Below are 22,382 nucleotides of genomic sequence, written 5' to 3'. Positions count from 1 at the left end.
TAGAGCTTTTTGGAGCCACAGTATTGGACTGGGGTGGGATAGGTGGGGTTAAAAGAAGGATCAAGTCACCAGTCTAAAATAGATCGGGGTCCTGACACACTAAGCTGACCTCAAATAAGCAGCGGTGACCCAAAAATGTCTGCTTATACTCTTTATGTTGCCTTAGACATTGCACTTGAACACACCACAAACATAATAGCCAACTGTCTGCTGACCCCTGACGTGTACAAATGTTCAGCGAATAACAATTTAACATGTTTATTATGTCTTGTGATATGATATAATATAATATAACACAAATTGAAAATACATGATGAAAAAAAAGTTGCAACGAGCACGGTGAACTTTTGTCTATTTCTTTCCAGCTATGTTTTTCACTCCTGATCTTTTTCGTAGAAAAAAAATGGAAAAGAAAATGCCAAATTGGGCAGATAATTACAACCATGAAATGGGTCAAATCACAGATTTTCTAAACTGAACATACAGTGATAGAAATGCATTGTGTTGACTACCTCTGTTAAAGATTCACTGTGCAGAACAACCTGCTGTAAAGACCAAACTAGTTCCAGTAGTACCAGATACATAGCAAAAGAAACGGGTGGAGTTTGGCCACACATGGTCATAGATGACCAGTGCCCTCGACCATAGAATACATAGACCTCATGCTCTTTGATTCACACACACATACACACTCATGCACACTAGCATCTGCATGCATATCTATCTTTAATGCAGTTTGTCCGGCGAGATTTACGGCGTCCTGGGAAACCTGATGTAGACGGCCACAAATCAGCGTGACTATGAAATAGAGAGCAGCATGAACATTTTCAAACACACGCACACGCACACGCACACGTGTGCACACTCCAAATCTAAGCACATTTGTGTCACACACAGACACACAGGCAAAGCCATGACTCATGTGACCATGCATACACACACAAACTCACACAGGCACGTGCACATGCACACATGAAATATAGGTACAGCCACTGCACCACTGAACTGGCTCCCAAAGGTGCCCACTAAATTTACTGGCTCCTCCAGCCACTTCAAAAGCTCTCCATAACTTAGAAGCCAGACGATTTTATTGTTTCATGGAAGAAAGGAGGGGTGAAAAAAAGAAGCAAGGGAGAGTGAAGGAGCAAAGATAGATGTACTGGGAAAAAATTAAATCCTCCTTTTGTCTCAGACAATTAAAATTCCTCTGGTTGTGAGGCACGTGCACACAGCTACACACTGCAAGTATGCACAACTTTGTACAAACACACGGCTGAACACAGTAAAAATGGCTTCAGTCATCCTTTAATCTCTTGTGGATTAGAATTTAAACTGTTGTACAATTTACAGTTCGCTGAATAACTCATCTTTATGTCATCTACAATGTACGCATGCACACAACATAATGATCTATTAGGAACTATTTTTTTTTTTTATCTCTCTATGTGTCTCTCCTGCTCTTTCTGTTCTGTACGTGAAGCACCCTGTGAGTGCCTATCACTGCAGCCAGTTAAAGATAATGATGTAGACACCCCTTTCCTCCAGGTTATGAGGCTGTGAGCTGGTAGCACAACTTGTTAATGTCCACTCCAGCAGTAACACGTTCCTTCTGGCACTGGACTAATGATAAGCAAAGGAGATGTGTGGTTGTGTGTCCCGGCCATATATACCCCTTAAAAGGATGGCTTTAAGAATACACAGCAGTTAAGATGGAGATGGCTTTGTTAACTTCATCTCCCCAAGTTTAAATTTGAGAAATAGTTAGGTTTAATGGCTTTACTTGTGTGTGAAAATAAGTGGCTTTGTGTCTGATTTTGATTTGCATTCAAATATGTTGTATTTCTAAAAAAGTCACAGCTTGTGTGTTTTCACTTCTTCTTCACATGCTTTTTGTCCTATTAGATTATCAGTAATCAAATACTTTTGCACCTCAGCCTTTCAGGTAAAGGGTAAACTCCCAACACACACACACACACACACACACACACACACACACACACACACACACACACACACACACACACACACACACACACACACACACACACACACACACACACACACACACACACACACACACACACACACACACACAGTGATGGGTTAGATGAGACTTTGTATTTGGCAAACTGAGCTTCCTGGCAGGTGGTCCACCAAATGTTATCTTATTGACCTGTGTCCCCGTACATACACATGCTACACACACACACACACACACACACACACTGAAGCCTGTTCAGTAAGTGAACTGAGGTGATCATGATGTGATAAGGAGGCCTCTGACAGTCGAACAAGGATTTACTGACTAAATCAACCTGAAGGAGAACAAAGACACAAGACGCACACACACACACACACACACACACACACACACACACACACACACACACACACACACACACACACACACACACACACACACACACACACACACACACACACACACACACACACACACACACACACACACACACACACACACACACACACACACACACACACACACACACACACACGCACACTCCAGACTGAGATACATTACAGTATTCATAATGTTTCAGTAACAAATATATTACCTCTTCTTCCATTCTCTCCCACTCCATGCCAACTGCATTGCTTCTGAGCATCTTTACAAGTGTGTGTTTGTCTTTGTTGGTGTCAGAGTAGCTGCAACAATAGTTACCCCTGTTGAACAATAGAGTTGTACCATCTGCTCTTTGATGGCTTCGGCTGAACTCCCAGCATGCAGTTGGTGGTCCGAGCTTTAGCAACCCCTCATATTGTCTTTCCATGTTTGCATATGTATGTCTGTGTGTATCTGTCTGTGTGCACGCTCAGCTCCTTCATGTACGGATGTGTTATTGTGCATACGCTGCAACCCACTAACTCAGAAAACCGAGATGGGATGAGGGATCAAATTCTTGATAAAAAAAAAAATGACAGAGGGAGTTCTGGATAATTCTGTTTGTGTGTGTGTGTGTGTGTGTGTGTGTGTGTGTGTGTGTGTGTGTGTGTGTGTGTGTGTGCGTGCGTGCGTGCGTGCGTGCGTGCGTGTGTGTGTGGTGTGTGCATATGCTGTGTGACACACACACCCTCTCCCATATGTTGGTTTTGTACCTGCTCACACACTGAGTTAGGTAAAGCTTGGCTCTCATTTCCTGAACACGTTGATAAATTCCAGATATCCTACCCGCCCGACGCACAAACTCAGCTTTGCGTGGCTGGAAATAGAAATGTGGACCATTTCGCGGGAGGTGCATACTCATTCTACGCAATTAACCTTTAATTAAGCAGGCAGAGGCAGAGGTGAGGCAGCAAAGAACCACAGAGGAACAATAAGCTGTCTGTTCATTTACTGGAGTGTTACGGCCCTGGAGTCTCAACCTGAGTCGCTGCCTGATGGTTCAGAGATAAATCTGGCTCAGAGGTGATTAGAATTAGAGAATAATTCCTCTTTTTTAAGCTGTACAAAGGCTTCTTTCACCTGAGAGCACTGTACAGGTTGGCTTGCCACTAATATTCATCAACCATGATAGCAGTTAGCTACTGCTAGTGCTACTGCAACGCTATGTGACTTGCAAGTCAAGGGAAGTGAAGTTTCTTTTCTGGTTTGGCACGTGTGATTTTGCTTTAAAACAAAGGTGCTGTTAATAACTCCTGATAAAGCAGACATGGGGGTCTTTTTTTTACCCTTTACTTAAAATCATCTTTTCGTCCTGTTAGTGTCGTGGTTACTGATGGCGTTGTGGTTAGGTGGTTGTTGGTTGTTTTGGTTGGTCGTACATTCAACACCCGATCAGTACTGTACATTTTAAATATTTGAAAAAAAAAAATCTCATTTAGTTTTAGTTTTAATGAAAACTATTGCACCTCCTAGAGCACAACCATAAGAACAAATTTTACATATTTAGCTACCGGCCTGAGCCGAAGAACATTGCAATTTTCACAATACTTGTCATTTCAGCTGTCATTTTCATATGACGTGAACTAGACATGGCAGCCTCTGCTAAAAGTTTGTCATTTCTATCCTACAGTATTGCAATGTGATGAGCATAGCTTTCTTTGCTTTCTACACACTTCCACAATCATACGATCTAACTTTCTCATTTGTAATAGTGTATATGCATGCAGTGATGCAAGTCAAATTCTGCATGCAATTTTGGCAGTAAAAGCTAAACAGTGGTCTTGTCTTGAGAGTATTCGTAAGAGTTAAAATGTCAAGGAGAGTAGACTTTTTTATGAAAATATGAGCCACTTTTGATCAAAAAAGGAAAAAAACAAAAATTTCATTGGGCGTCATCAATTTTATTGGGCAAAAAAAATGAAACAAGCTTGATATTATTTACCATTCGATATTTATTAAGGAGGACAGAACATTACTGCAAATGATAGAAATAAAAGAACCAAAACTTTTCATTCTGTTCCAGGGTTGAATAAATATATATTTACATGTCAGACATACTCAAAAGAGTGGAACAAGTTAGATCAATTCAAATGCTCCCTGTGATTTACAAATCAAATCAAACTTAATTTAAATTCTCTATGAACTCACTTGGTTTATGTCATGGCGTAAATTTTCTTCCCGTGTGTTTTCTATTTTTGAGACAGCACCTGACAAATCAAATTAAGAGTACATAAGACATTTCAGATGCTTTCTCTTTATTTATTTCCTAAAACATTATCTGGTCTCTGATCTGAATTCAGATCTGAAGCCTTGCACTGGGACTTTTTACAGCAGGTAGCATGGGGAGAAGATTTGCTCTTTTCCTGTCAGATATATCTTTACCCTGCACTGCCCTGCAGATCGCTGCACACACTCCTTTGACTATTTATGGCAGCAGTTAACTCCCAGCACTCTGGTAAAGAGCTTCAGCAGCAGGTGAAGTCAGAGACATAGCGGAGAGCCATACCCCAGACTTGACACAACATTACAACGCATAAACTCACAGAGATGAAAAATAGCGCAGGCCCGACTCACCAGGGTTAAAGATTAAAATGTGTGTGTTTGTGTGTGCTTTAGGGCTAGTAGTGTGATACCAGATTGATTCCAGACCGGTGTTTCTGTGGTTTTTGGAAAGGGAATACGCTCTGGCCTCTCTTTTTGCTGTCGCGCTGCTGTTGCACAGCCTCCATCCATTCACCTGATGGATGTCGCCCAAGAGACTCACAAACACACTGCAACCTGCAACAACAGGAGGGAAGAGGGGACAAAAGAAGAGAGGAGAAGGGAAAAGAGGACAAAGGAAAAATAGAATAGAGATATCAACACAACAAAGCACAATGTCGTTGAGATTGTGCAGCCAGCCACTTCTCTGCTGCTCCATTCTACTTGATTCTGTTCTATTCTTCTGTGACACGCAGCTTAGTGTCCATTTTCTCTTCCTCATTCCAACAGAGGGATCCATCCCTCAGGCCATAGACTGTTTCAAAACAGCCTTTATTGTAGCATGCTGTTTCTTTTGATTACAGGAAGGTCTCACTTTACCCCACCACTCCATAGCTGCAGCGTATCGTATTTCCAACTGTCCTGTGAGCGTGTGTGTATCTGTGTGTAAATATGCATGTGTATGCAGGTATGTAAGCGTGCAAACTACATGAATTCTGCTTGTGTTGCAGATTAGGGTCTCGTCTCGCCCCGAGTCGAGACGTGCAAGTTGAATTTTTCCTTTTATTTTCACCTTGAAATTTGGGCTATTCCTCACCTTGCACTGTTAAAAGATGTATCATGTTTGATGCGTTCGTTTGTCTTTTTTTGAGACAAACATCCTCTGATACTTTCCGAATAATTTTTATAGAATCTGCCCTGGGTGATTTGTCTTGCTTACTACATGCTGGCTTTAGTTTGAGCTGAATACTATTCAAGTGGGTTAAAACATGTCTAAAAAAAAATACTAAAAGAGTACTTAATTACTTAAGCATTTGTATTATACGTTCTCATGTGTGGTAGTTCTTCTGAAAATGCTGTGAGGAAAATAGCATGTATCCCAATTAAGATGCCATCAGCGGTCAGAGAAAAGGCAGAAACACTTTTTACATCTTTTCCAAATGCATATCACAACCGCATCTAGAAGTGGAACTAAAAAGCAGAGAATATAGTTGCATTAAATGTTCCATAAATTGAAACAGACGGGCCAATAAAACCCTGCCGTCTGCTCCGGAGGGGTCATTCGAGGGTCAAAGGCCGAGGCCCTGATCCAGACAGACAGCCTCGATTCCATGTTTTCTGCAAAACACAAACGGGTGAAATTCATACTTCAGCAATGTCAACTTCCCTCTGCAGCGCTGTCACTTACAGCACGGGCCTCGGAGAGTACAGAGAGAGAGAAACAGTGGATATATCCTGTATCATTTCCTGTTCTGCCAAGCGATGCCTCTCTGACCTTGTTCATGATATGCCTCGGTGCTTCTCAGTATCCTCCTCCCTGGCGCTTTTATACGTGATTCTGTCTGCCTGTCTTCCTCACTGATGCTCTTTTTATCTGTCTCTGTCTCTGTGTGTCTCCCTCTCGACTCTACCTGTTTCCCTCCATCTTTAACTTGCTCTTCTTCTACTCCCACGGCCTGCAGCTGGCAACAGAGGGGGCACATTGCGGGCCGAGGCGGGTATATTTGCTCCCCCCTTTCATTCCAGGCGTCAGGCCAGATGCCGCCTCTCCCTCTGTACCCATTTTTGACCACATGGTCAAGAGGGAGTGTTTTCTGTTGCTCTTGGACGGGGCTTTCAAAAAGCCTTTCCTTCGCCCTGTCTGTCTGCGCTTACACGTCTGACGAAAACTCAGACCCCTTTTTTCCAACCAGAAGTGCTAGTTCTGGCATTGCGAACGGCCCTCTGCAACACCAACCCCACCCCTCCATGCATACACACACACACACACACACACACACACACACACATGCTAACCACACCTCACCCCCCTCACTAAAACACCAAATATTTCATTTTTGAAGCAGCGACCAGGAGGCAAGAGATGAGAAAAAGAAAAAAGAGAGATACAGTATATTTATGAAAACAAACTGGGCTGATGCTTTAACAAGTGCAGTTTAGATTGTGGGTATATACCAACAGGAAAGGTGAGAGGCAGGTAAATGTAAACGTTCATTAAATTACCATCGACTGCTGGGCCTCTGATGTACGTTTGCTGGTTTCTTAAAAGCTCTCCTCTGACCAAAGTCTAGCTTCTTCTAATTCCACACAGAGCTCTGGGAATTTATTAAATTACCTAAAATGATCACATAAGAAAAAGGGCTTTAGAATTTGCTGAGGTGCACAGGATAAGCTTTCAAAGCTATCTTCAGAATCTCTTTAATTCACCAAAAGTGTGTGTGTTTTAAAAAGTCAAAGTGCCTCAGAGCACATATTTTGCTGAGTTGCTAAAATCTCCCACATCCCTCTTTTTGTAAACAGGAATATTATTTGCTGTGTCGAGTGAACCAGTCTGCATGTGCGTAAATACTGAGTGAATTATTAATTTATATTTCAATGCCTTTCATATTTCTTCTTACTATAAAAATATATTGTCAGTTTTACTTATAAAATAACTATGTATTTCTTCCATCTTGTTAGAATATAACACATCAAAGGCTATTTTTGCAGTAATTACATGTAAATAAATGCTCATATAGATTGTTTTAGGGTTGCAAGTAATAATTATCCTCTTAAGCAATGCCAATTGATTAATTAATTGATTAATCATTTGGTGCATGAAGTGTGACAAAATTGTGGGGAAAATAAAAAAAAAATTACTATCAAAATTTCATAAAGTCCATGAAGTATCTTCAAATAATTAATTTTATGTGACCAGCACTCTAAAACCTGAACACATTCATTCAAGTATCAAATCAGAGAAGCAGAAAAATCTGAAATAAGTTGACTTATTGAGCAATTTATCAGTTAATTCATTGCTTTAGTGCTGGGTGATTTACAGTCATTTCATGCCAGTGTTGTAAAGTGTTGTTACAACTACAATTTTACTATCTTTAATATCCCAGACTGTTGAAGAATGAATCATCTGAGAGACAATGGGCAGTAAAAAAAAAAAAAACACACAATATCTCCTCTTCTCACAAATACAGCGTGGAGTTTAAAGGTTCTGTCCAAATTGAGGTTAAAGAGTATCTTTTCACCATTACAAGACTTGGCCTGAGCACAAAAACAACACCCAGACAGCTACACACACACACGAACACAGAGCACTGTGTTAATGCGAGTGTACTCTCCTTCTGTTTCACTCTCGCTCTCACCCCATCAGGGAATATAAAGTTTAACAAGCATTTTGCTATCAGTGACCCTGAGGAGGAAATGTGTTCACCACTGAGAAAGACTTCTAATTACACCAAACTCTGTCGTTGTCTGTGCTGTTGTGTGTGTGTGTGTGTGTGTGTGTGTGTGTGTGTGTGTGTGTGTGTGTGTGTGTGTGTGTGTGTGTGTGTGTGTGTGTGTGTGTGTGTGTGTGTGTGTGTGTGTGTGTGTGTGTGTGTGTGTGTGTGTGTGTGTGTTGGAGAAAAGGTGGAGGTGGTAGTCAGGTTTTAGATGGGTTGGTGGATTGGGGGCGGCAGGCTAATTTATGTCAGCACTATAGTGAGCTCTTAGATTTATTGATGGTAAGGCAATACGGAGAGATCTGCTTCTTCAAAAATGCTCTGCAGCTCTCCCTCCGCTCCACTCGCACGACTTAATGCCCTCCACCTTCCACCTCCCACCTTCCATTATACAACATGTCTGTCTTTCACACCGAGCCCGACTGTAACTGTAGAGGCCGTACTGCTGCTGTGCTGACGCAAAGGACATATGGTCCCTCAAGAAACCATTAGAAGTATTTGCAAATAGGTGAGGTGGGAGTATCGAGACGAGGAAGGAAATTCCCTGTAAATTTTTGGACGCGATGTCTGTTTCTCACCATCAAAACCCCACAACTGTATTTTGTAGTACTTCTGTTAAACATTTATACAGTTATTAATGTCCAGAGTACAGTAGAATATGAAGTATATAGGTCGGGATTCCTATTAAGGTCCTCTGTTACATGACATAACTCATTTTTAGTCCCTAATATATCAGACTTTCTGAATTCTCAAAGACTTGAGGGTTTCACTCTTTGTTGGGATTCTCACTAAAAGTTTGAACTTTATCCATTTCTTTACATGTTTGAATCTCTTCAAACTAACCTCGCGTAAAAAGTGCAATTTTGAATAAGTGTATATTGTTGTTCACTTTTAATATTTGCATGGCCACATGTGTCCACAGTGTCCCTGATTGTCTCTTTGGTTGAAGTGGAGCACTACTTCAAAGTCTTGCTCCAGAAGGCTCAGTATTTTTATATGCAGGCCTGGGTTCTCTCCCAGCTCATGTTGTTTCAAAAGAACTCAAGGCCTATAAAAGCCATGTTAGGGTTATTATGTACATCCTATCTGCTTCAGCCTTCACTGACCCTCAAACTGTGTGTGTGTGGGGGGGGGATCATTAGGCAGAGCTACAGTGGAATCCGTTTACTCTCAATAATTTCGCTGTTTGGTTTTTGTGAGCCTGAGAGGAGGAACGAACATCCTGAGTTTATTGGCCATTAGAGAGCTCTAGACGTGTGTGTGTGTGTGTGTGTGTGTGTGTGTGTGTGTGTGTGTGTGTGTGTGTGTGTGTGTGTGTGTGTGTGTGTGTGTGTGTGTGTGTGTGTGTGTGTGTGTGTGTGTGTGGGTATATGCTGGTGTGTATATATGTGAATGTGTGTGTATGTCAGGAGAGCCAGTTTGTTTGGCTAAGTGAGGCAATTTTGGTCTTTAAGTATCTCATGTCACTTCCCCTCAAAAGGAGGCAAATGATACAAGCGCTCCATTCTTAGCAGCACACACACACATACATGCACGTATATGCATGCACACACACACACACACACACACACACACACACACACACACACACACACACACACACACACACACACGCCTCATGCACATTATTCAGAGACTCCAATTTAACTTAATTTGGTATCTAACATTCATTTCAAATAGTGGATTTGTATTTAAAATACTTTTTGTGTGTGTAATAATATGACGTTTCAATATGAGGCTTTAGTGCTCAAGAGTTTATCATGTTATGAATCAGCTCTAAATTATTTTCCTCCCCTACAGTTGTCTCACTCTCTATTGTTTTGTGTGCGTATCTATTTCCTTCGAAGCCCAAATTAAGCAAATCAAAACGACTAATCACTGATGGAATTGAATTCAAAATATTGGATCCTTCAAAGCAGAATCATCGGCAGAGAAAACAGATGAAGCTCAAACATATACTTCGGTCCATCACCGGAGGAAACGTACAAAAGCGGCATAATTCCTTTAAATCCAGTAAGACATTACCTGATTGGTTCTTCGGGGTGGTCCTCTGATTAACCTGACCAACCGGAAACAGGACGACTTTGATCTTTGATTGGTGAGGTCACTCGATGAGGTCAGCCAGCGTCTGCGTGGAAACTGAGACTGCCGATGATGAAGTATTTGAAGAGCATCGTTGCAAAATGAGATGTGACACCTAATTTTACCCCCCCCAAAAAAAGAAAGAAGAAAAAACATGATTGCCGGCATGCATGAAAGGGAACTCATTGATTCATATTGAAATCATCAGTTCACAAAAGTCCAGGACTTTTGCAATCAGAGGTTCATTGACATGCTATGAAAGTGGATAAACGGTTGGGAGATACAACTGATTTCATAGGAATATTATTTTCTTATCCAGATTTTCATTGTATCATTAAATGGCAAATACAATATGCAAAATAGGTATTTAAAGTGATCAAAATGATTTTCAGTTGAGAGACGTTTGCTACGTTGTTTCCATTGTTTATTACAGTCTACTAACAGTTATGAGTCAAATCATTCACTTTGACAACAGAATTTTGTTAAACAATAATATGATAGGATCATATAGACATAAATCATTTCACCAAAAGTTGAACTATGAAAAGAAAAGCCGAAATGATTGGTTCGTCAGTTGGTTAGCTGACTCAGAAAGTTAATCTGTACTTATTTTGATTGTCAACTATGATTTATGGACTAAAAATGTCAGTCATTCTGTAGTTCTGGCTTCTCTACCGTTGTTTTTCTCTTGTATACCATTTTGATTTTAATATTTTCAGAATTGTTACCATTGTTTAGACAAAACAAGACATTTGAAGACGAAACATTGGACTTTAGAAATTGTGATGGGCATTTTCTTTAGACTTTTCCTGATATAAACAAATAGTCTGATGAATTATGAAAATAATCATCCATCCTGGTGAAATAGCTCTTTGAATTAGTATCACCTATTGTCTTCTTTTGTGCCTTTATCTATTATAAGGGCCGGCACGGTGGTGCAGTGGTTAGCACTGTCACCTCACAGCAAAAAAGGTTCCGGGTTCGAATCCGGTCCTGGGCCTTTCTGTGCGGATTTTGCATGTTCTCCCTGTGCTTGCATGGGTTCTCTCCGGGTTCTCCGGCTTCCTCCCATCATCCAAAAACATGCACCTCAGGTCAGGTTACCTGGCGCCGCGCTAGTGGAAGCCTGCTGCAGCATCTCCCCCCTGAGAGCCCCCCTGCTGTAGTGAAGAAATTTCCCCTCGGGGATTAATAAAGTGTATAAAATCAAAATCAAATCTGTCCTCTATCCATTACATTTGCCTTTTTTTTTTCTTTCTTCTCCACTGCATCTTTGTCACCGCTGTAACTTTTCTTTTCATCTCCCGTGCTGCTTCAGAGGAAGATGAACTCTGAGCAGCTGTGGTGCGCCCTGCCTGTTGTGAGTTATGGCGAGCTGCTGTCCTCTTGGCTTTTATTGATAATATTACACTGGCTGATGTAAATATGACTCTGGCTGCAACAACCCTGCCTGCCCCTTCTGTCAACCTGATACAGAGGCCAAGCATCTGTGTGTGTGTGTGTGTGTGTGTGTGTGTGTGTGTGTGTGTGTGTGTGTGTGTGTGTGTGTGTGTGTGTGTGTGTGTGTGTGTGTGTGTGTGTGTGTGTGTGTGTGTGTGTGTGTGTGTGTGTGTCAGAACAAGTTAGGACGTCAGGAAAAGATTCACTGTGTATCTGTATTTCTGCATGCGTGTCATATTCACTTCCTGACCCCAGGACACTCCTTCCCAAGGTAGAAGCACAACGTCAGGCTACATGCAGTTTGCAGGAAACAGCGAGCTGAGCTCCAATATGATAAATGCCGCTGAGCTTCAAGCTGGCTAAAAGAAGATCCTGCTCTCATACATCTATATATATATTTATTTATTTTTTTTGTCTGCCTGTGCAGGGCCATGACTTCCCGCGGTGCTCTAAATAATATCTCTTTTCACGGGTTGATGTCTCCATACGGTGCACGTAGGAACATGGCCAGATTTTACAGCCACATCTGATTTAATGGCTGTAGTTTGTCTTTACATTCCTCTTTTCTTCCCGTATTAAAACATGTAAGGCAAATCTGTAGAAAAAATTGTGATCAGAGTGCTTAAGAGTTAGCTAGTGTGAGCTATAACAAGTGTGAAAACACACACACACACACATATACACAAACACACACAGATTTTTAGCTGGCAGCTGCATTGTAAGCGCTGATTAGGTTTTTGTTGCCCTGACCTCAAGGTGTAAATTCTACATTAATTCCTCGTCTATTAGCTTGACTAAACTCTGATTGTGTTACCACTGAAAGATACAACACACACACACACACACACACACACACACACACACACACACACACACACACACACACACACACACACACACACACACACACACACACACACACACACACACACAACTAACCACAAGCATACATCCATATTCAGAAAAGCACACAGTGTCATGCAGCTGCTGTCCACCCACACACTCCAACCATGTCACCTTCCCACCACACACACACACACACACACACACACACACACACACACACACACACACACACACACACACACACACACACACACACACACACACACACACACACACACACACACACAGGTCCACTGCACCACATTCACTGCATTCTGCCATTCCTCTAACGCAGACGGGCAGGAAGCAAATGTGTCATTTATTAGGGCCTGTTTCCAATCTGTGCTGATGATGAATATCTCCGATCTCCCCCATGCTGCTGCTGAATATTCTGAGACAAAAGCCTCTTATGAAATTATACTGTCATTAGAATTGACTGCTCTGATTAGATAGCGGGACTGGATTAACCATCTGCTTGGCTGTTTGGCAGAGTAATGATATGATCAGAACTAATTACAATGTATTTCTTCATGAGAGCAAATTGAAGGATTTAGTTTCAAAATAGGATACGTCGTATTCGTTTTTTGAGTTGCTGAATCATTTCCTGTGTAGTGGAATTCTTTAATAGAGTATCATTCAGTATGATGGGATGCTTTGTTATTGATAAGTTTGAAATTTGCATTTATAAAGTGTATGTCAACCTTTAACAAAAATTATGATCTCATTAAAACTGTCCCAAAAACAAACAAGTCAGTTTGTAAAATGTTACAGAACCCACGATAAAGATTGTATGATTTAAGATCTGTTAAATCTTAAAACATGGGGTGTTCGGCGTGTTTCTTTTGGCTCCTGAAAAGAATCATCTCTCTATTTTGAACCTCCATACCAAAGTTAACATTTCAGATTTGCAATGCTTCTTCCGGGGGAAGCTGCCTAAAGAATGGAGCTCGTTGTGGGCAGTGTGTGCTGCTATCAGGAGTCGCCACTGTGGAATGGACATATGTAGCAATTTATCACTTGTCTCTCAGCACATGTGTGGGTGGCCCAGCAGTGGGTATTACTGCAATTTGGGAGCAATTGACAGTAATCCCCTCTTTCTGCCTGTGTGAAAGCTCATCATCCCTCTGCCCGCCGACAGGCACGTCTTCACTAGAGATGCCGTCCAGAGCTGGTAGAAGCTTTGGTTCTGTCGCAGCTCATGTTCTGTATCAGCTCTAACTTTATCTTGGTGGTCTGAGGAGGCCTCTCAGAGTAAAACGATTCACTTTCGATGAAAAAAATGTGACGGTAATTATGTGCAGAGCTAGTCAACGGACTCTGTGACAGAGGAAATACTTTTGCATAAGTTTTAATCACAAACATCACAATAATAACTTGTGTACACTAGACATTCAAAACACATGCAGACAATCTGGCCATGACTCCTTAACAATCAACAGACAAATGGCTACTAATTCATCTTTTTTTCTTTTTATTGGAATACAGCAATAGTCTTCTTCCTGCATTGCAATTTAATAAAAAACAGAGCTAAAGAAAAATGTCTCACAAGTTTGATTTAATGGAAAATGTAATATAGCTCTACTGTATTGGTCCATGGCTGTGAAGAGAGCTGACCCACAGAAGAACCTCAGTTCAGTGGTCATTCTTCTTATACCTCTAAAATTTGTGTTGTTGCTACAAAACAAGATACTAAAAGGAAGTATTTTTTTGTCTGGGTGGCATTTGGTGAACATCTGAGAGGACCTAAAGAGTTAACCTGCTGTTACGTTGATTAAAATGTGTTTACTGGCAATGTCTTTTTCAATCAATGAAGCAGGATGTGTTGCAGCTACTGTCCAGAAAACAAAGGGAGGAGGTCAGGGTGGATGGTTTGGCCTTCAAAACACAAGCCTTAGACAGCAAAGACCAAAGTTTGCTTCCCACATGTTATTTAGTCTAGGATACCAAAACACTTGGTTAATGCAGGAAAAGATTGCGGCTTTGGTTAAATATATAAAGTCAGTACAAACTGTCTTGAACTTCAGATCACTGGTGATATTTTGGATGTGTAACCAAGACCACGACACTTCACCAACCTTAAACTTAAGTGTTTTGACTTCCTATTTGTTGTTTCCAAATGTTGATAGAAAAAAAACATGTTCCAAATATGTATGTCCTCATTATGTTGTTAAAAACCTGTTCCTGGCAACATTACTTTTCTAAACATGTTTCCTTCAAAAAATTAGTTGCATATGAGTACTTCTAAATGTCTTTAAGCCATATGGCCATATATTACAGAATGGTAACAAATAAAACCCATAAGTCATATTGCCCTGAACAAATTTAATAGAACATAAAAGTAGTATTTCAATATTAGATTATGAGTTTCCCAAACTTGCAAAGTGATCACAGACTATCAGAGTTTAGGGCTTAAATGGTCTTAAAAAGTACGATCCAGGGATCAAACATGTACAGTGTGTATATCATAATAAATGTATAAAATAAAACTCATTTTGTTTTCTACCAATACAAAAAAAACTTCTATTGGACATCAGGCTCACTGATGACTCACTGGCTCAGACAAAGTGCAGTAACGATCAGTTTACAGATATGCATGCTTTTTGTTAAATAATGAGAAATGTAATACTATTATAGTACAAATGTAATTTGCTATAAATGGAAAGTTTAACTTTGGCTGTAAGAGAATATTTTAAAAGGTAATACGTTGAATCACTGGCACGAACAGCAAAACTGTATGGAGAAACTAAACCTTAGTAAAGTGTAATGATGCATGAGGTAGTTCCTCCACTAAGCCCCATCCTTTCTTTCAAATAGCTGTGGTTGCCATATGCTCAGATTGACTATAATTGTTAGTTTCCTGGACAAAGTGTTCAGAGGTTTGCAGGCATTTAATATACCCTGTAGGCAGAATTAAAATGCAATAATGAAATCCTACGCTTCCACATAAAAACAAACGAGTGATGCACTGTGCCACACTCCTATTTACAAAGTAAACACTTGCCTTCATCTTCACAATGTCTCATATTAGGCCTAATAGTGAGCAGAATACAACAGAAGGTTTGACGGATGGTTTGGTTTAATGTGAGCGAAGTCATTTAGACGATGAAAGACGAAGCGCTATTAATGGGGTTTCTTGTGGGCTTCAGAGTAGAAATGGGATTTGCAGATCTTGAATAACTAACACACTGAACACAAGAAAAGATAAAAGTGAAAGGTTCACGTGCTCTCTCGCATGTTATCACTTTTTTATTGTTAGCTATGTTAGCATCATAGCTTCATGGATGGTAGTGCTGGTCTGTTGGTTGGTTCATTGCTTTGATTCAGACTGAAATGTCAGAACTACTGGATTTCGATGGATTACTGTCCCCAGAGGATAAATCCTGCCTAAATAGGGCATTCTCAGATTTTTTTCTTGAGCTCCACCAGATGGCTGACATTTTTGCTATCTGGAGTAAAATGTCTCAAAATATATTAGACGGACTGCCCTGACACTTACTTGGTGCATTCACGGCTCCAAGAGGATGAACCCTACTCACTTTGGTGATCCTTTTTACGTGTTTGTTGAAATATCTCAACATCTATACAATATACTTTTTTTTTCCCCCAGCAGCTGGCATTTTATACCAGGAATAGCATAAATATAACTGTGATATTAGTAAAATACCTGTCATGAAAGTGTTCTATGAACTGGCACTGAACTTTGTACTGACATTCGTGGCTTCCAGATGATATATCATGGCGACCCTGACTTTCCCTCTAATGCCAGGCCATGTGGTTGACATTTGTAGTTTTGAGAGAATTATCTTGACAGCAACTCAAATTTTATGTCTTCTACTGGATGGATTGTAATAACTTCGACGTAATTACTTGAATCATTTTGCACCACCATCAGATCAAATTTTAATATGTCCACTACAAATACTTGCAAAACTAATAACATCACAATAAGCCTCAGCTTTACTTTGTGTTTGGTGCTAATTAGAAAATAATGCTACCATTCTAACACGCTAAACTTAGAACCTGCTAAATGGCACTGTCACTGATATTTAATTTACGAAGTCTCACATAGCTGCTACTGTAGCATGACTGTTGACAATTGAGGTGTGTTGCAAAAAGTAAAACTCTTTATACCAGTGCATCTGAAGACAATAAAGCGAAGCTACAGTCACATTATCAAAGATTCATTGTCAGTCATCTTCATACCATAAAAACACCATGTAGTGTAATACAGTATAGTATATTAAGACAGCTCTCTCTGGTACAGTATCAGTACAACCGCTGACTCTATCATGGAAGTATTTACTGCCCATATGGCCAGTGACACGGGGTCAGGCCTTGTGTTTCAAGTGAAACCACCAAGTGTTGTAAAAACCCCGCATATAGGAATGGATACAAATTCAAGCATTAGCACATTGCTAATTACTGCGGTCGCTTTTAATAAATTCTTTCCTGACATACGAGTTCCAGCTCTGTAAAAAAAAAAAAAAAAAAAAAAAAAAAGGAAGAAATGTTGCATGAGGAAAAAACATTAAGGAATGCTGCAGACGTTTACTATAAGAAAGCTTAGGTTGTGTAAGAAGGAATAGTACTGTAAGATCTATAAGATTCACACAGGATACTGGGCCCTCTGTTTGACTTAAAGAGAATACTCAGCTTAATAATTCACACATTTTCTTGAACTAAAATAGACACCCAGCTCGCAAAGATATTTTTTCTGAATAAGTTAACAGTTAGACACATTTTAAAACCAGTCCTTCAGCTGTAGAGCCCTCTATGGATATTCTGACATGTTATTGTTTTCTGTGTCCATGCTTTCTTCGCTGCTTCTGTGAAACCAGCTTCCAAAATAAGTTATGATTCAAACTTTGGCCTAATTCACCCTGAAATAACATTGTGGTATCATAGACAAGTCCTCTTTTTATTTGTTTTAGGGGTGGAGCAAACTCTTCCCTCGTGTTTTCTGGCCAGAAGAGGTATTTGTTTGCTGTTTCGAATGTTACATGATCAGAAGCAGTTGGTTATCATGATCCAATTATATGTCCCAACCTTCTGTCTACTTTGATGCATAGCAGGCCGAGGTTTATCTGATCCTACATATTGGTCCCATGGTGGTTTCTTAGTTGCCGGCGTAACAAAATCCTCCAAAGGAGCAGGTCAATCTTTAGCTGGTTTTGCAATTCCTGCAGAACTACAATCTGTATCAATTTTGCATGATCATTCATAAAAACTAAAGCTATTTAGTAAATGCCTTTATCAGATTAGACACCAAAAAAAAGTGTAAAAAGTGATATCTATAACAGGTCTAACTAATCCCTTCACAGAAAATCACAGTAACAGCCTCTCAGCTTATACAAAAGAAAAAACCTGCATGGAGCGAGTGCGTGCTTTGGCCTCTGCCCTATTTGCCAAATTATAGATGATAATAATACATAATTCCACACTGGAGTGTGTTTGCAGTCATTTAAAACAAGCCCACAGCGTTGATATAAATCAGTGTACGTGTGAAGCCCGTGTACCTGCGTGCCTGCACGCTGCCAATTTGACATGAGACAGGTCTGAGGGGATTTCACCATAAAGGTTAGAAACCATGAAATATCTGAGAAGTGCTGGAACCGCTCTCCTCTCCAAATTATAGCCAAATGCATGCTATACAGTCTGAGGGGGTTGAGGGGAAACGCCTTGGCAGCGCATAAAGGGCTCAGTGTGCGTCTGAAATGACCATGCGACTCCTGAAAATAAACAGGAATCAAATGGAGTGATTGATCGAATAAATTAACCTCAGCAGAACTCTCTCACTCTCTCTCTCTCATGTGCACACACACACACACACACACACACACACACACACACACACACACACACACAGCTACTCATCTGCTCCAAGGAACAGCCTTGTAGAAAAACAGACACTTGTTGCTGTTTGCTCCAGTGGTAGGTAGCGGTGGTGTTTGTTGGCAAAGGCTTTTTGACCAGTGGGTAATAGATGTAAATCCATGAGTTTATAGTCTGTGCTTAATGGTGGGGATTAATTTGTCTTCTTAACTCCAGAAAATGCTCGTATTGCAATTATATTAAATATATATGCATCAAAACCGATTTTTAACATCCTGTTTATGTTAAATTTACCGGGTTTATTTATTTAGCCATTTTTATTTATGTCCAATACAGCAGGAAAAGTAAAAATCTGATATTTACTCTTTGAGCGTCATATCCATCCATGTCCACATCATATGGCGCTTCATATCCATATTCAGCAACCTATATACAAAATCTGGAATTTAGCTGATTCAGTAATATCTTTATAGTTCATTTATACTGTGTTGCATTTTAGACCGTTTCCACAGTCATTTCCTGGGGGCCAATACTATAGCTCGGCTTTATAAAAGATAAAAAACAATATCTTTTCTATCTGGTTTTGTTTATGCTGCTGTGTGTGTCCCCTGTGGTGATCATCTGATGAAGGTGATGCTCCACTCACCTTTTAACTGCCTTTTAGGTTGTTGTGTTTTGTGCAGGCCTAGAGTGGGCCTGCAATGTAAACCGTCCAATCTGATGAACCTGCCGACTGGTCAGAGCCTTCATGAAATGAAGACAGGGCCCCCACACAAGCATAGACACACACACACACACACACACACACACACACACACACACACACACACACACACACACACACACACACACACACACACACACACACACACACACACACACACACACACACACACACACACACACACACACACACACAACCCTCCATCCCCCTCCCTGCTGCTTGCCAGTGTGGTTTAGTGAAATCTCCTCCTTGCGCTATAGGATAGCCCTGGCCTCTGGGGTAACAAGATAGATGTAAACAACCAATTATTGGATAGGCCCTCATTCATATCCAGTTAACCGGGATAGACACAGAGGTTCTGGCTTTAATAATTTCTCTCTCTCTCTGCTCAACATTTGGATGTCTGTCCAAAAAAAGGATACTAATCAACCCCTTGTTGCGCTTGTCTCAGGTCAGTGTATGTAGCAGCCTTTAAAAATAAAAGCCACCTCCCAATCATGCCCCAACACATAGTCCATGCAACACATACACTACAACACACATCTTGCAGTAATCAGCTCAATTAGAGGAGGTCGTGGTGGAGAGTGGTCGAGGTGAGCAGTGGGAGGTTGTGAAAATAGGGAGTTGGCTATTAGGAGAAACGTGATCTCCATTCATCAGTGGCCGTAATAATTACCGTTTCAGAGCCAGAGCTCTCTGATCAAACTGATCCGTGGAAACAAGTGGTTTACAAACACTGTCAAGGGCCAGACATGGGACCCCTTCACTGCCGGTAAACACATCCAACAGTTCTGACCACGCCAAGCCCGATACAGCGAAGATACTTTACACTTATATTCATATTTCTAATGCTTGTTCAACTTGCTTTGATAGATCCTCTCTGCTGCAGTCACAAGCCACTTCCCTGCGCATTAATCTTCGCCTTTCAGAGGCCTCTCAGATATAACAAGCTTATCTAGGGGCAACAAAGATTGATGCGAGCAGGTGCTGATTGAAACACGTCAACAGGATTGACAGTTGAGTGACAGTTTCTTCAGGGTGGGATTATCTCAAAGATTTTTATATCAAAAGCCACAATTTTATTCATCAGAACTCCGTCTGTTCCAGATCTATGTTTGGCAGTGATTCCGAACACAGGATACCTGCGATAAGGCTTAGTGAGGTGATAAACTGCTATTATCCCCACATTCATACTGCATCATCTCATAAAAATAACATCTAAAGAGACCCATGATGGTCTCAAACAGATGGGCCCCGACCCTGTTTTCATTAAACCGAGTAGTGCCCATCATCCCCGAAAATAATTCAAATGATTAAAGACAGAGTCACCTGAGGATGACCTGTTCATCAGCCTTCATGTATCCACTGCTGACTGCAGGGCTGCAGCATCAGTCTGCAGGGACACAGTTGTCACAACTTAAAGCTGAGATGAAGAACTTTGTCCAAAAAAAAAAAAGATGAAGAAAAATGAAATCCGATGCAAAATACAGCAACAAATCTATATAATTTTTTCTCAATAACAGCTCAGTCTGTAAAGTCAAGCAAATAAATGATCAGGCTTTAGGACACACACTGAACGACCTTTGATATGAAATGTAAAAACAAGACGACACAGGAGAATACTGTGACCACTGTGAGTGTAATTGCAGCACCTCTCTCACCAGTGGGAGAGCCTGCGGAGTGTTTGAGGCTCAATTACGAGGTATTTGGGTGTTTGAGTTAGATGGATGGAAAGATAAGTTTTATCTGAAATCAGTTTAAAATGTCATGTCTGTAAAACTGCGTTTACAGCCGCTCATATTTTCACTCATCGGCCGCCAACTTTCTGACTTTCATCAGATGTATTTATAGATTTGCTCGTTTATATTAGCCCACAATATATGACGGCGTAATGTAAACACAGTTGTTATTATTATTATTATTATTATTATTATTATGGGAATACAACTTTATTAGTGGAGTTATGGGGTTTAAGAGCCATATGTATATAGGCTAGGCGAGATCAAATCGGTTCTTTGTTTTTCTCTCAGCCAACCCTCGGTCCCCTGACAATTACCATCAGTTAGCCTAATGCCGTAATACTCTGAAAACTGCGCTTCAGGCAAAACCCAAGTCAATTTATTAAACAGAGGAAGAACACAACGCGGAAACAGGGATCAGGCTCCTCTTACAGGACTGTGGTGATAAACTCACTTCATAATTACACTGATAATTTCTCTTAAACAGCCGCGACTGAATGATTTTATATGAAATAGCTCGTCACAATATACAGCAAAAAAATATTAACAAATTGCACTTGATGTGGAGCAAAACTGAACGCTTAGTAAAATAAATTGTACATAAAAAGATGCAAAGATTTGATGTTTTATAGGCTACACCTGAGATTTAAGGCAGCTGCATGCTAGGAATTTAGATTTAGATAAATATTTGCAACCTTTTTTTTTTTTTTAATGTAAAATTGTACATTCAATCTCGGCTATTGAATAAGAAAAATAATGATAATTTAGATTTGTTTTGACCTATTATTAAACAAGCGTCAGTAGTTCATTTTCGGTCTGAAGTGTAATCTGTTGGATCTTATTTGCAGGTAACATGAAGGTTTTTTTTTTTTTTAGATGAAAGCTGCTGAAACAGATCTGCCGGAGGAGAGAGAGGCTGCGTGTGTGTGTGTGTGTGTGTGTGTGTGTGTGTGTGTGTGTGTGTGTGTGTGTGTGTGTGTGTGTGTGTGTGTCTCTCTTAAGTGATGTGATACTGAGTGTGGGTGTAGCTGACAATCGTATCTCTAATGAAGAGGTCCCATGGTGAGACGATAGAAATCTACCAACTGGTCAATCTTTGGCCCAACAGTCAGTAACACACATGCCTGACCGCGTGACACACGTCTCCGTGTACCTGAGTCAAACACCACAACAAACCCTGTAACTGTGTTTATGCGCTCATCATGCTGCATGCCACTTTCATTTAAGCTGCACTTTCATTGCAAACCAGGACTCACATCGCTTTCTCCCCATGAATCTGAAACCATCTCAATCTTTTTACCTCTTAAATCCATTCACTTACTTTTAACTACAACTTCTGTTTTCTCCAATCATTTTAAATG

The sequence above is a fragment of the Brachyistius frenatus genome, unplaced genomic scaffold, assembly GCF_029030835.1.
Source record: "Brachyistius frenatus isolate BFR_SWC_R1_liver_20210118 unplaced genomic scaffold, ASM2903083v1 Contig_13, whole genome shotgun sequence".
NCBI lineage: Eukaryota > Metazoa > Chordata > Actinopteri > Embiotocidae > Brachyistius > Brachyistius frenatus.
The sequence above is the reverse complement of the archived record's forward strand: the minus strand, read 5'-3'. Positions refer to the sequence as shown.